A 16,798-nucleotide genomic window follows, 5' to 3' on the forward strand; every position below is an offset into this window, starting at 1 on the left:
GCCTGGAACTCTACTCTCTCAGGCCGCTGGCGGAATGCCTGTCAGACCCACTGATCTGGTTCTCTCTTCTGTCACATGCTGGCCTGTGATCCTGCAGTCCCCAGAGCCACATCCCTGCTTCTTTCCTCATTCACACATGTGCGGAGTCCTGCCTGCCTGTGCGCTCCCCCTCCAACCAGCACTCCAAGCAGAAACACTTTCAGGGTGTCCACGAGGCCAGAGCCTGTTGTGGGGACGGAGAGGGCAGTGTGACTGAGATAAGGGCGGGGACCACAGAGAAGCTGAATCATTGCCCACATGCTTCTGTTCTGAAATCAGAGGGCCTGAAGTCAATCTTCAAATCCAGCACTTCGCCAACGCACTAACGTTTACTCTCCAAATTTTAAGTTTTAAATGAAAAATTTCAAAGGGGCAAATGATTCTTGCTTTGTCATAACTTAGTTTTGTGACCTCGGTCTGCTGCGTGCATAGGCATGGGTCTGAGCCACAAGAGGGAGAGGAATTCTGCAGCCACAGATCCCGTTTCCATCCATGCCCCATTCAGTAAACGAGGGCATATTTAGTGATACATTTTCCAGAAAGGCCGTTTAGCAGTTGAGGCTTGTCTCATAATTAAAATGGGGTTAACACATTTGCAAATAGGCATGTGCTTCATGTTCTCCAGATGGAATGTGTTCAAAAGCTTTAAGACATGAAAAATGCGGTGTCAAATCATTCAATGACGCACTACCCCAGATCTGTGCTCCAAGGAAGCTGGTGCTGCCACGTGCCCAGGGCCTGAGCGAGGACCCCGCCAAGCCACACCCTTTACCAGGTGCCCTGAACAGAGCACCTGGATGGGGTGTGGGCTGGGCTCCACTCCATTTTCCCGAGGTTTTGGAATGCTATTTGGAGGACTGGGGTTGCTTTGTTATAAGTGGAACATCTACAAATGACTAATAGCTATTCTTTATCAACCACATCTTCTCTGATTTATGTCTGTTTATCCTAAATATTTCCTGACTCTGTGAACCTTGATGATTTACACCGACTTTCTTTTCTTCCCCACCCTTCCCATCTCCTTGCCTGATTCCTGTCACTTGGCCCCTGTCTAAGCCACGCTGCTCACCTGACCTATGTAGAGAGAAGACACCTAAGCCAAGTGCCCTGGTAGCACCTGCCACAGAAGCTCCAGGTCCTTACCACTTTGTCACACTTGTGGTAGCCCATGCCTTCCCCATGTATTTTTGTTTGTTTTTGTTTTCTACTTTGAAAATTGTAGTGAAGTACACATAACCAAATTTACCATTTTCAATCTACAGTCTTCTGGCATTAAATACACTCACATTGTGGTACAACCCTCACCCCATCCTTCCCCAGAATTCACCATCTTGCAAAACTGAAACTGTCCCCATTAGACAAAAGTGCCCCATTTCCCTTCCCCCAGCCCCTGGCATCCACTCTTCCATTTCCCGTCTGTGAATTTGACTACTCTGGGTACCTCATATAAGTAGCATCACACAGTAGTTGTCCTTTTGTGACTGGCTTATTTCAGTTAGCATTATGTCCTCAAGCTTCATGTCATAGCATGCGTCGGCATTTCCTTCTTTAAGGCTGAATAATATCCCACTGTATGTATACATGCCTTTTGTTTATCCATTCGTCCATCAGTGGACACTGAGCCGCTTCCACCTTTGGACGACTGTGAGTAGTGCTGCTATGAACATGGGGGTACCTCCTGCCTTGTACTTTTGAGTTCCTCTTTTACTTCACAATATGGAGGATTTGGAGGAGCCCAAAGGCATATGGGAAGCCAGTGAAGGGGAAGAAAGTCAGTCCTGGGAGGCCAGGTGCAAGGAACCATAGAGAAATTTAAGGGCTGACAACTGTTTTTCTCAATTATATCGAGAGATTTTGAGCAGCCATTTTTTTTATGACCAGAGGGTGCCAGGGAAGAGAAAATGAGCTTACATGAAGGCAGAGGAGATTCTGTGTGGAGCTGAGAAAACAACCGTTGATGTCACTAACCCCCCAGAGTGACAGTGGAAAGAAGTTGTAGAGTCTTTACACTGAATAACCATATATTCTAGATGGGTTCAACATTCACGAGGTTTATCAGCCAGGGTACCATCCGGAACAGATGGGATGGTTAGGATACTTCAAGAAGAGCTTATTTACAAAGGAGCTGCTTGTAGAGGTTCAGGTGGGGAGCAAGGGGATGATGTAGTTACCTGGGGTTGGTAAGGGTGAAGGGACAGAGGGAAATGGTGACCAAACCTGGAAGCAGTGTGTCATACAGGGGAGGTGACATTTGGTGGAGGGACACAGCCAGCCTGAGGAAACCTTGTAAGAAGGGAGCCAAGGGAATAAATATCTCACCTCACTGTCCACTCGTGTTTCTCCCACAAGCCACACCACTCAGAAGGCAGAGGCAGGGAGCCTGTTTATGTCATCCACATGGGGAGCTTCCAGGGGCAGAGATGAGGGTAGGGAGGGGTGGAGGGGCACAGGGAGGAGACCTGGCTCCCTCAGTGAGTACATTTCTTAGCAGCTCTTTCAGTTCTGGGTTCCTTGGATTTTTCTGGAACACAAACTATTTGGAGTCTTTTTAAACCTTGTTACATTGCTCCAAATTTGAAGTTTAGGCATCTGCATATAGTAACTACACACTCAAGAAATAATAACCCACAATAAGTATGAGAAGCTGATAAAATAATGACAGATTATAAGTAATGATAGATTATAGAATAAACTAAATATTCATGAGTCCACACTGATACAAATAATTAAACAAATAAATCATATGGGGGGAGGACAGGTGAGACTTACAGAAGAATTCCAATGAATAAATGTAGAAGGAATAAGGGAAATAGAAAATCACCATCCGTCCACCTTAGTAACAATCCACCAACGGATGCTAAAATAAATGCGCAAACATTTGAGGAAAAATCAGGATATCTGTGCAGTTCAAAGCATCTCTTCAAGAGATTTATTAATTACAAAAGAAAAATAATAACTTTATAAATTAAGAAAGTTGGCCCCCTTCACCAGGGACCAAAATGAACCCCCAGTGATAAGTCCCATCGAAGTCTTTTGGTGGAAGTAAGCGCCATTCTCTTGGGGGTCTATACCTCGGAGTGTAACTGCTGGATCACAGGGTAGCCATACTCCTGCTTTATTAGTAACTGCCAGACTGTTTTCTGAAGTGGCTGCACAATTTTATATTTGCACCAGTTGCCTATGAGAATTTCAGTAGCCCCTCAGTGTCACCAACACTTGGTATTGTCAGTCTTCTTGATTTCAGTCATTCTAGTGGGTGTGCTGTGGGAGCCCACTGGAATCTGAATTCACATTTCCCTGATGACTTATAGTGTTGAGTATCTTTTCATGTGATTATTGGCCATTTAGTTGGTTTTTTTTTGTGAGGTGTCTGTTCAAGGTTTTTGCCCATTTCTCCCCCCCCACCATTTTTTGGGGAAAAAAAATTGGGCTGTTTTTCTTCATCACACTGATTTGTAGGAATTTCTCTCTTCTGGATATAAGTACTTTGCCAGATATACGATATTGTAAAAAAATATTTTCTCCAAGCCTGTGGCCGGCGTGTGCACTTTCTTGGTGTCTTTGATGAACAGTTTTTAATTTTGATAAGGTGTAATACATATATTTTTTATTTTATGATGTGTGATTTTTGTATCCTTACAATCTTTGCCACCTCAGTGTCATGAAGAATTCTCCTGTTTTCTTCTAGAAACTTTTTCATTTTAGCAAATTAAATCTTGTGTGTGGCGTAAGACAGTGACCAAGGATCAGTTTTACCCCCATCGGGATATTCAGTTTCTCCAGGATCATTTATTGAAAGATGTTTCTTTCCCAATTGACCTGCATTGGCACCTGTGTCAAATATCTTGTGTGATCCTATGTGTATTTGCAGAATCTCTGTTCAGTTCTATTTACCTACAGGATTCTAAGATAGACTTATTTTTAAAAATAAACTTTATTATTTTAGAACAATCTTAGATTTACAGAAAATGCAGCCAGTAGAGAGTGTTCCTACATATCTTGCACCCAATTTCCTCTATTATAAACACCTTACACTAGTATGGTACATTTGTCACAATGAATGAACCATCATTGATACATTATTATGAAATAAAGTCCATACTTTATCAATATTTTCCTAATTTTAACCTAATGTCATTTTTCTGTTCTAGGATTTCATCGAGTAGGACACCACATTACATTTAGTTGTCGTGTCTCCTTAGGCATCTCGTGGATGTGATCGTTTCTCAGACTTTCCTTGTTTTTGATGACCTTGATAATTTTGAGGAATATTTATAGAATGTCTCTCATTTGGGGTTTGTCTGTTGTTTTTCTCATGATCAGATTAGGCATAAGGGTTTTTAGGAGGAAGCCCACAGCGCTAAATGTCCTTCTCATCACATCATATTAAGGGTATTAACAGGGGGTATCACTGTTATATTGACCTTAGACACCTGGATGAGGTAGTAATAAACTTATTTTTCAGCTGTTGTTATTCACATTTACAGAAAATATGTACATCATGTTTTTCTTCAACTTCCAGATATCCTTTTTACCAGATGAAGAATCTCTAAATTTCAAATGGTAGATGCAATTATTAATCACAAAAAAGTACAATGACCACATGATTTTCCCTGTTTTTAGACTTTGATACATAATTATTGAACTTTTATCAGCTTAACAATTGAACCCATTGCTTTAAACATAGAGGCACTTCACTTGGAAACGTATCGAGCATATGATTTGAAAATATAAGTGACCTGCTCTTTAGAGAAACAACCTGTGTTTCCTGACTCTGTGACATCTTGTCTTTGTCTATATGTCAGTTCCACACTCTCTTAATTCCTGTAGTTTTGCAGGAATTCATGATATCCATGTAATCTGAGCCTTCCAGTTTCGTTCTTCTGATGTAAGATTCTTGGCTATTCTAGGTCTTTGGATTTCCTTGTAAATTTTAGAATTTATATTGTCAATTTCTATGAAAACATCTGCTGTAATTTTGACTGGGATTGCATTGAATGTGGAGATAAATTTGGGAAGAACTGAGTCTTCACAATGTTGAGGCATGATCCATATCATGGCATTTCTCTGTGCAGAGGTGGCGAAGTGTATTCACTGAAGTACTCCATGATGTCCAGGTGTGACATTCAGGGAATCCAACAGATATTCCCTGAGTGCCAGTGTGGTGGATGGCATTAGTGAGGGGAGAGACACGCCAGGGAGACTGGACGAAGTTTGGCTTTTGTTCTGAGTGAATGGGAAGGCACTGCAGGTTTGGAACAGAGGAGTGACAGATACCTACCTCAGAGGACAGCCATGATTCTAAAATGAACTTGAGTTGGCACACATGAAAGTCTCCAGCATAAGCCTGGCTCACAGCAGACACTCAAAATCAGGCTCTTTACTTGGATGGCAAGGATTAGGTATAACCCATTGTCACCCATGTCATGGTGTGTAGCCCAGCTCCTTACCCATATTAGGTGCTCAGTAAATATATGAGGAATGAAAGAGTAAAGGAAGGGAGGGCGGGAGGCAGTGAGGGATGACAGGAAGGACACAGCCAGGGCTAAACCCCCATTTGAATTCCCACGCGATCGTCTAACATTGACCCCCACGGGTCTCTCTCTCTCTCTATGACCATGGTTAATCCAGAATAGCAGTACTTACAAAGTACATGTAAAGGTGCAATTAAGTTGCGATGAATAAAAATGAAAACAAAAACTGCCGTGTGTGCAGGAAATCCACTTGGACAAAGAAACAACCAGCGCTCTGCAGGAGGGGCCAATGGCTCCCTCGCCAAACATCAGCCGCTGCAAAATTCTGAAAGAGTGTAATCTCAATTCATCTCCATCCAGTTTTGTGGGCGGAATGGCTGGCTAGAGTTATCCTCTCCTTACGAATCAGGAAGTACTACCCGGAAGGGCTGAGTGACCTGCCCATGGACACTGGCTCTGTGGATAGAATCCACCTTGGACTGTGTGTCCTTGGAGCTACTCTGGCAGCTCTTCTCCACTCAAGTCAGGCTTCTGACTTCAGAGTCAGCCGGATTTCAATTTCAAGTTCAATTTCAGTTGCTAGATGACTTTGAACAAGTCCCTTAAACTTCAGAAGTCTCTGTTTCCTCATTCGTAACATGAGGCTAACACCCACCAGGCAGAGATGGTGTGAGGCGTAAATCATAAATGAGAGGTATGCCTACGTGCACATGTGCAATAGAGGGCCAGCATGATGCTTGCAGCACAGGTCTCAACGTGGGTCCTGTTCATCCCAGGCTGTCTCGAATTTCTGCCCTAACCTTTACATTCCCGTTATGGTCCTAAGGCCTGCTATGGCAGATGACTCCAGTCTCATTCTTTCTTCCTGTCTGCCTTGAATTTCAATGAATATGCTCCCTGCACAGCAGGAAGACTGTGGGGTAGCTGGGGCTGCAGGGACCTAAGATTTCAGAGGGGTGCTCCTGACCTGAAAAGGAAGGCTGTGTTGGTATATTTCTGCTCTACCTCCAGGGATCCCCAGTGACGGCTGGCAAGCAGTGGAGAGCGCTGAGCAGGGTGGGGACGGTGGTGAAGGACCCTGGCCAGGCCCAGGAAGAAGACCAGCTGGCGAATCTAACCGACCAAGGCCAATGTGCACTGGGAGTACCCAAAAGTCCCCAGGGACTTACCAGAGAGCCACACCCGTTGCAGGGACAGGCTGGATCTTAGATCCCCTGGGCCTGGCAGCACATCTGGGATGGGAAGGGAAGTGGTGAGCTGGTGTCCGCAGACCCCACTGGAAAGCCTGGCTCTGCCTTTCAGTAGCTCTGTGTGACTTTGGGCAAGTCCCTGGGCTCCCAGCCCTTGTGCCCATCCGGGCCTCTTTCATTGTGTGGTTGTAAGAAGAAAATGAGAGAATCAATGAGAAACTCCTCGCACAGTGCCTGGCACAAATAAGTCATTGAAAACCTGAGTTGCTATTAATCCCAATTTCAGTAATGACAATGAGTTAAATAGCTATCAGTAGAGACTGGTACTTAAGCCTAGGAAACATCTTTAGGCAGAACGAGAGCAGTCAGCAGTGTGTGTGTGTGTGTGTGTGTGTGTGTGTGTGTGTGTGTGTGAAAGACAGACAGATACACACAGTGGAGCTGCCTGGGGTGGTGGACCTGCTCCCAGTGTCTAGTGATAACTCAACAGAAACTGAGGTCCTTGTGACGTCATGAGGGAGAGATGGAAGGGAATGGAATAAACCTAGACAGAAGTGACTGAGGATGTCCTTGATAAATATCCACTGATTTTAATTGAATGGAAGAACAAAAGTGAGGTCTGCAAGTGACATTTTCATTACCGAGGCAAATTTCTGCCCTAAGGGCTCTAGAACATTCTTTCGCACAGCCACGCCTGGCACAACTGATTGGAACTCTGGCCCTTGGTGCACAGGGACCAGCAAATGGCAGAGTGACTATCTGCTCATGCCACATCTGCCCTGGGTCCCACAGAGTGTCAGCAGCGAGGTGGGAGAATAATGAATCATACAGAGGACTCACTCCTGGGTCCCCAGAGGAGGCTACATGCCACACACGTGGAAAGGTATGTTATTCTACAAGAGCAGGGGTTGGTGATACTTTTCTGTCAAGAGCTACCTGGTAAGTATTTTAGATGCAGGCCAATATGGTCTCTGCTGCAACCACTGAGTTCTGGCATTGCAGTGAAAAGCAGTCATAGACAATGAGTAAGGAACACATGTGGCTGCGTTCCAATAAAACTTTATTTATAAAAGCAGGCTATGAGACCCCACCTCAGTGAGCTTCCAGATGGAACCACTTGAATCACTACTCAGCCTTCCTCTTCAATCTCTTTTCACTTTGCACATTTTGTACAAGCCTTTATAGGCCCAGTGGGTCACTCATTTTCCCCGAAATGACTAGCATAAGCCTGTTCTGTTGCAAGGCCAACGTCCGTACAAAATGAAATCAGGAGGTTTTCAAATTGGCTGAGAAATGGTTTGAATTACAGGTCCCAACTTAGCTGGAAAATTCTAATATTCCTCCCCACCACACCAACCAAACCTGGTGAATTTTGTTCATTAAGAAGAAAAAATATTGAAAACAAGAACAAGTTGAAATCGAACAAGGCAGTGCCAAGCACACACATTTACTTATTATCAAAAGCGTCCTCCCAGTCAGTCCCTAGTGAGGGGACCTCATGTCCTTTGGATTAACTTCTGGATCTCACGTGTGGGAGCTTGACCATGACTTTTCCTCATCATATTAAGAAATAAAAAGGCTTTGAAAAACAGTCACTGATGAACTACGACGCTTACTTGTCTCCCTTTGTCCTTTGGGAGAGGCTAGGAAATAACTTCCATATCTTAATTCTTCCTCTCCAGGGAACGTCGTTTTGGTTGCAATGATTCATTCACTGGAGGAAAAAAAAATAGCTTTGCTAAAGGAAATGGACAGTGAAAAGCTGAGAGCTGCCTGTTCCTGTACTCTCGATTGCCCTGCAGCTTAGAAATTCTCTTCACACTCTAGCACATTCCCCGACTTGGGGAAGGCAAAGTGGACAGGTCGAATCCTACCCTTAGCCACTCTCGCCCGCACTTGTCCCAAATAGCGTGCCTCCTGGGACTTGTTGGGGGCTTTGCTGAGCTGGATTCTCAGAAGAAACCAAGATGACACCACACCTTCCATGATCCTATGAAAATTATACCACAAGCTTGTCCAAGGTCAACAATGAGGCTTTATCTGCCTATTAGGATCATGGTTCCCCCTTCTAAAGGTCTGATGATTCATCATTCAGGGGACCGGTGACATAGCAATGAAAGAATGGATGGAGAAAGTTAGGAGATTTGTTATTAAGTAAATTTACAATGACATCATTTGGTCAGCAAAGAATTTCCAAAATAAAAATCATCGTGATAGCTGGGTAGAAGGGTTATCCTAACATGGCATATTTGTCTTGTAACCTTTGAAACTTACATTCCAATCACTTAAAATTCCTTTCAGGGGGGGCCCTTCATAAAGCATTTAGACTGCACAGTGTAATCCTGAGTCAACTAGAGAATCTGATGGGTGACAGTGTGCGGTCAGGGTGTGGACAATAGAGGCCTATAAAAATCAGCAAGAGGGGTAAAAGGAGATTTATGAGTCATGTTTAGAGCTGCGTCAGTGAAAGCCTTTGTTGGGAACCGCTGTCCAGCTGCTTGCCACAAACTGAAACAAATCCATAAAACGCTGCCCCAGCCCAGCAGGGCCCCTCCCCACAACGGTTCTTCCCGGTGCTCCTTTGGGCCCGGGAAATGCTCATCTTAATTGTGCTGAAGTTTGCGATGAGAGCAAAAGAAAAAGAAGCTATCTTTGAAACAAGAAGTCAAACTGGTTTTGGCTGTGGAGCTTTGGGTTGAATATTTGAGTAATTAAACATCAAATAACGTTTAATAAAAATGTGGGATATTTCCTGTGAATTGCTGACTGTGGAAGGTGGTGAAATCAATTTGGGAGTGAACGAGATGTAGGTTTGGATGTCCTCCACATGCCTTCCTTCAGGTAGTGTAATGGCCTACATGGAGCCTGGGGACTGAATGACTGCCTGACCTATCATGGGGGCTGGTACCCACTTCCCACTGTCCATATGAGAACCATCAGAACAGCTCATCTATACAAAGCACTTAGAGAAGACAGGCTGGGCAAGAAAGGTGAAACACCTCCTTTCTCACAGTGCAGTGATCAGAAGCCATGACTTTGAAGTGAGAGTAGTTAGAACCTCCAGAGCGTAATGCCAGCTACCTCATTGATACAAAACAACCTTTCTTTTTGCGTTGTCTTCCTTCTTCTCCCAGGGCAATCATGACTTTTCTTTACAGTTTAAATAGAGGATGCAGTCTGCTCTCCCTGCAAAGCCGGGCAGCTCCTGCCCACTGCCTGTGCTGAGACAGCCTGCAGGCCGAGCTCACGGCTGCAGGAGGCCCGACAGGAAGGCTCTTCCTCCAGCTGCGGGACTCCATCGTGACTTATTGGAGCTAATGTGTTCCCTTTCCAAAGGTATCCATGAAGTCATATCCACCGTGTCCCCTCTGTTGGGTCTCTAATGGTATAATTCATTGGGAAGGATTGTCCTTGGGGAGGTGGGTGCTGCCCTGAGGGGTTCCCTCTGGGATGGGGGAATGAAAGCACCATCCAAGCCACCTGGATAGCCTTCCCCACCTGACACGAGTCTGGTTCGATCTGTGTGGATGGCTGGGAAACTGGCCTTGCTGACTGGCGCCTAGACCTGTCTGTATAGCCTTTTGCCTGGGGCACAGCTCTCAGTGCTGGCTTGAGCTCACCTCTCTGGTGGTGGTACACGCTGTGTGCACTCTTGCGGACACTGCACAAACTCTGAGCCACAGTCACTGATGCTGCAGGGGGCCTGCGAGGGGGCACCCTGAGAGAGGCCCAGCCTACCCTACAAGAAGCAGCCCTGATGAGGGAGGGCAGAGGGAAAGGCGACACCCCCTGTGCACAGAGAGAGTTCCTGAGACAGACTTAGTAAGGCAGCCACCACACGAAGGTCCCGTGGAAACGGTCACATTTCCGGGCGCCCCATCTGCTTTCTTTAGAAGACAATTTCCAAAACAGAATAATGTCCTTCCCTCTCTTACCCCACACCGGCCCTTCAATCATTTGTTCCCATAACAAGGACAATGATTTGCATTTCCTGAGGGCTTCCCAGCTTCCCTGGAGCAGGCTACGCATTCTCTAATCCCATCATCACTACCATGACATGTACCCTGAGGTCTGTGCAAATTGGAGATCCTGGAAGCTGATGTTTCCCCCCAACCATCTTCTTCTCAAGAAACACTTGCAGCCTCTTCCACAGACAGAGTCTGGAAAAGGCCTGGCCTGCGGACACGACACAAATGGGAAGATGGGGCACAGGAACAGCACTTGGGCACTTGAGGCCCCAGCCCACCAGAGAAAGGACTCGAAGTACTTCCTCCAGGAAGACCATGGCCGTGGGTGGAAAAGCATCGGCTGTGACACAGGCTTGTTTGTCAAGCAAACAGAATGTCGGCAGGTGCAGAAATGTCTGATTTTTACACCATGTAAAGGCCAGTTGGGTTTTGTCCTGCAAAATCTTCCAGTCCTGAAGATTGCAGGACTGGAAATGTCCTGTTTCCCCATTGTACGCATTCAGATATTCATGTTGTAAATTAAAGATAGCTTAGAAAATCTCTCTCCTCACTCACATCCGCCCTCGGTAGCACTGAAGAAACTGCAAGAGAAATGAAAACTATATTTTTTCTTTTCTAAACAGAGACTGAATTCTCTCCGCTGACAAATGTCTCATGAAGCGACCCCAGTGAGCGCACAATTCGCCCACTAGCCCGACTCCCCTCTGCGCCCAGCTCCCCAGCTCTGGGTGGTTGGCTTCAGGGTGTCAAGGAGAGTTCAAGACGCAACCCCCTTGGTCAGGTCAGGACGGTTCAATCAGGGCTTTGGATTAGAAAGGGTCAGCCCAGGCTCCTTTCCGGAAGGCATTTTGTGATGCGCAAAATACATGAGTTCGTGAAATAAACTACACATAAAGCTCTAGCTTCTGGTTTTCTCATGTCAGCTCATTTGGTCATGACTGTCTGATTGTATGATATTTTTACCCTGAACGACTCTAAGAGACACTATCCTACATTCACAAGCAGCAATATGGCAGGATGTGGGCAAGTAAGAGAGAAAGAGAGAGAGTTTTGGGGGGGCGGGGGGAAATATGTGCACCGCTAGCGAACACTTCCCTTGGCTCAGAGGATGCACTCTGATTTCCTAACCACAGCATTCACAGCCCTAGGTGATGAGATGCTGATTTGTGACTTCAGCCCCACCTCCTGTCACTTGTCACTTAGTCCCCCAACCTCTGTCCTCGACATCTACACTGCCAGGATGTCCTCCTTTGTCTCTAACACCATCACCCATCCTCTTCATCCCTCCAGCCCTCCCCACCCTATCCGAGGTCAAGGGAGAACCACTACCCACCCCCCTCACCATCCTCACCTCATTATAACATCGATTTGTTTTTGTCGTGGTGAGGTCACAGCCCTCCCCCACGCCTCCTACTAGATGGTAACCCCCTGAAGGGAAGACAAGCACAGTTCCCATCCTCTGTGTATCTCAGCAAGCAGCAGATGTCCCAGGGCTCATTACAGGCCTCCAGGACAGGAGATCTACAGAAGGGGGGCTTCCATTTAGGAATCTGTTTCTAAAGTTTGGAGAGAAGCTGGGCCTTTGATTCCCAGCAATAATTCACCATAACACAAGACTGCGGGGGGAGAGGCTGAACTGGGACGCAAGATGTCTGGTGCATGGAGCCTGTCCCTGAGTCACCTCGGGTGCTGGGCCCTAACCCTTTAGACTAATGGAAAACAGGGCAAAGAGATTAAACCACGTTCACTCAGAAGACTGCCATCTGCACGACTCAGAAAGCTCCTTGCTCTGCCCAGCCCCTCTGGACAACGCTAAACAGGCTTAGCCTGCTGCGGGCAAACAGGAAAAGTAGGTCAGCTCCGAGCACAGCTCTTCCACCATGATGAACTAATGATGGGGACGAGGGGCAGTCCATGGACAGAGGGCGGGACCAGCTCACGGCCCAGGCTGGGGGTGCAGGCCAGACTCCAAGGGGCAAACAGAGAACCCAGGTGAGGAGGAAAATGCAAAGGAAGCTTGGGGAAATGGTTCTTTAAAAAAATAATAAAACCTGCAGAAAAAGACCAGCGTGACTGGCACCCACTGCCATTTCCCTGCCTTCAAAGGAACTGATCCATCTTGATGTGGTGAAACAGCCCCTTCCCCTGCACAGGTGCACCAACTGCTGGCAAACCCTGCTGCTGCCCCCGGCTGGCTACCGTCCTCCACCTGCTCCTGATGCCTCTCCCCTCAACTCCCCCACGGCTACTGGTAATAACTGGATGCCTGTGGAGGGGGAAGGGAGCGGGGACGGACTTGAGTCAGTGGTGCCACGACCCTCAGACACAGGGCCCTGTCTGGAGGGGAAGGCACTGCAGGGTTCCTACATTTCCTATGTTCGATCTGGGCTACAGCTGTCCAGACGGAAAGGCCACTCCTTTAGACCTCTTGGGCTCGAAAAAGGACAAAGCACCGGCTACGCTGAGGGCAATTCCCTGGAGGCCCAGGGGATCTAACCTACTTCCAGGAGCTGCTGTCTTACATCAGGTCGTCTGGGGGTGGGGGTGGGGGGCCAGCACAAACCTGGAGACTGATGCTGGGATCCTCAGGGGCCAGTCCTGCTCCCCAGGGCTCCCATGGAGGGACAGAACCCCTAGCTCAATCCCTCAAATAGCTCACGCATGCCCCTGGAGCAGGAGCAGGAGAAAGTTAGTCTGTGGATCCCAGCGCTGGCCTGGCCCCAGTGCCGAATCTGAAAATGCAGGTATGTGTAATTTTTAGAAGGCTTTTTTCTAAAATGCTGGACATTGTTTCCTCTTTATTTTATTTCTGTAATGAAGATATTAGAAGGTTTTGTCAATAAACCCTTAGGAACATTCAAATCTAAAAACCCAGGACTTCGGGAAGCTTCCCCTAATCTCTTCCTCAGGAACAAGCTCATCTGAAAAGTTTTCTCTTTGGCATTTTCAGGAATGAAAAAGCAGTGGCCAGAGGGTCCCTCAACCGCTACAACAGTCAGTCCTTCCCCTCCTCCTGGCCCCAGGTCTCTTTCATACGTTTATTTAGCATCTTACATTGTGCCCTGGAATCCCCACCACTGACAAGAGCGATGAGGATCCAGCCGTCCAGAAAGATTGTTAAAAATGTGACTGTCGTTTAACTAGCTGAGAGACCTCAAGGGGCAAGGTACTAAACCCCTCTTTGGTCAGTTGCTCACTTTCGCAGGGCAGCTGACACTTAAGGATGCAATCCCTGTAAAGCACCTAGAATGTGGGCCACAGGGTAAGAGCTCAATGAATGTTAGCTCAGATGGTTCTTCTTATTATAGCAATCCAGGAACCATTCAAAACGTAGTGCTCCACATTCGAACAACAGATCCGAAACACCGACATCAAGTAGCTTTATTTTTAAATTCCAAAGATGTTCACAGCTACCAGGGAAACTGCACAGCAGGCCCCCCTTTTATTTTTTAAAGATTTTATTGGGGAAGGAACAGGACTTTATTGGGGAACAGTGTGTACTTCCAGGACTTTTTTCCAAATCAAGTTGTTGTCCTTTCAATCTTAGTTGTGGAGGGCGCAGCTCAGCTCCAGTTGCCCTTACTAGTTGCAGGGTGCACCGCCCACCATCCCTTGGGGAGTTGAACCAACTGGCAACCTTGTGGTTGAGAATGCACTGGCCCATGAGGGAATTGAACCGGCAGCCTTCGGAGTTAGGAGCATGGAGCTCTAACCGCCTGAGCCACCAGGCCGGCCCCCAGCAGGCCCTTAAATGTCTCTTGCAATCTAAAAGGTACCTAGACAAGGGGACTTACATAACAGTATTTTCCTGAAGAGCTGGCCATAAACATTTCTGTGAATTGAATCACACTTGCAATGTGTGAGAGGCTCAGGGCCCACTCATTGGAAGGGTGCAGAATCCACCCCCCTCACTAATGATCCTTCTGTACTGCAAAGCTTGTCACCACCACTTAGTCTGCTTAACAAAGTGTCATACACCTGGTTTCCGGGAGGCCACAGCTATGTACATTTTTTTTTTAACTTTGAAATTCTAGGTAAAATGGGGGAAAGTTTGGATTCTTTTTTTATTTTATTTTAAATAATTAGTTTTATATTTTTAGCTAAATTTAACAAAGTTGAAAGTGAAATGCTATTAAAATCAATTGACTATACATTAGTCAAACCTACTCTTCAGAGCATGTATTAATACAGCAGCGTCAGCTCAATGCACATTCCATTATCTTGATTACTTAACTACAAGTCGGTATATTTCATGGTGTTATAGTCTCATCTTTACTGCAATAGTCATGAGTTTTCAATCCCCAGAGGATGCTAAATCCTCAACTCTATGAAAAAAACTACCAGATTCTTTAGAACAGAACTAATCATTCCAAGGCCACACTCACATTTTTGGATGTTATAAATGTAAACAGAAATAAATTTCATTTTTGCAGACTTGTTTGAAAGAAAAGGAAACCAACAAACTAATAAATAAAACAAAAGGAGATGTCTGGTTTAAACAAAGAGACATTTAAAAATTTTTCTCATTGTTGTCTAAGAAGCAAGACATATTCATTGCAATTCATTCCTTCTTTGATTAAGAATGAAAAGGTAAATGATGTTAGTTCATTCTTCATTAGTCAAAGTCACGTTCTCTATTATACATATATATGGAATATATACACACATATATATAAAATTTAAAAATATATAATTAAAACAATAAAATGGCAGTAAGAAGTATTAAGTCCTTCCTAACTCTCCTACAAATATTGTCTCTCTTTTTTACTTACATTCTCATTTGAGACTCTTTTCTCCTTCACAAGTTTGTAAACTGTTTATTCTGCCTTTGCTCTGGAGCCAAACTAGTTCGTGCCTATGTAAAAATGACAGTTCTGCAGAGAGGTCTGTCTCTGGCCCCGTGCTTGCAAACATGTTGAGGCCATGAAAAATTACATTGACAAGAATGACAATAGAGCTCTTCTTAGCCATGATCGCAAGTGAGGTTTTCACAATGTATGATTGTGTTCGTGGGTGTGTATGTGTGTGTGCTCATACGTGTCGCGTGGCAACACGGTAAGATGGGAACACAGTAAGGTTTATACCACCATGATGCCAAGCATCCCAAGGGCAAGAAGAACGAGTCTACATCTGAAACAGGATCATGGTGAGTCACGCAAAGCATGTGCCTTCCTCTTTCTGTCGTCTCTTATCTTGGTTGCAGGAAAACAAATGCAATAAATTTTCTGTCTTCCCAAGGTACGGTCTGCCTTTGAATATCAAGTTCCTAAGTGTCCTTTTGTGGCCACAGGGGGTAGATGAGAGGAAGGAACTGAATTCAGGAAGAATACCCTCACCGAAACTTAAAAATACGGAAAATTGTGTGGTTTTACACAAAAACAAGCAGCTGGAAAAGTGCCTCATGGAGCTCTGGCCATAGGTCTGGGTTTGGAAACCAGAATACAGACCCAGGGTCAAGTTCTCTCAAGGACCTGCCCTTGATCTGGGGGATTTTCATGTGGCAGGATGAGGAGAGGGTAGTCCAGAGCTGGCCCCCCACTGGAAGCAGGATCCTTCTCTCTTTCCCCAAACTCTCAGCATGTTTTAGGGCCACACCAGGGGCGAAGTAGGAAGACTACTGTGTATGTGATGGGGCCTAAAGCAGTGGGAAGGTGTAGACTATGGTGTCAGCTCCATCACTGACCAGCTGGGCGGCCTCGGGGAATCACCTTCTGTTTTGGGACTAGGGGTTCTTCCTTGGGTGGAATAATAATTTTGTAAACTATGAAGTGTCATAGAAAAACAAGGTCTTACAACTATTTGAAGATGGTCACTTAGCCCATGTACAATCTCAAGTAAGAAGTACCTGTGCTTCCTTTTTAGAGAAGCTGGCACGGAGTCAGATGGTCTTGGGAATAGAACTTGCTTTCATCTGTAAGAAAAGGAAATTATACCTGCAATCATACGTGTCCTACACTTGCAAAGTATCCATACAAGCGACAGGAGGCAAGGTGAGGAAGGGTGAGAAGAATCCATGGGAGCAGAAACCCTGGCTACAACAGAGCATTTTCCCATCCATGACTGTGCCATGGTGACGAATCAGGGTCACCCATGTCAGTTTGTTCTCTCCTTAACAGTGTGTACGTAA

General features: G+C 45.7%; 1 protein-coding gene across 4 annotated transcripts in view; it reads right to left on the reverse strand.

The window, feature by feature from the left end:
• The window catches only part of NPAS2 (neuronal PAS domain protein 2), a 149,082-nt gene that overhangs the window by 82,609 nt on the left and 49,675 nt on the right, over positions 1-16,798 (reverse strand). The gene's annotated exons all lie outside the window — the stretch shown is intronic.

Source organism: Rhinolophus hipposideros (assembly GCF_964194185.1).
Source record: "Rhinolophus hipposideros genome assembly, chromosome: 12".
NCBI classification, from domain to species: Eukaryota; Metazoa; Chordata; class Mammalia; order Chiroptera; family Rhinolophidae; genus Rhinolophus; species Rhinolophus hipposideros.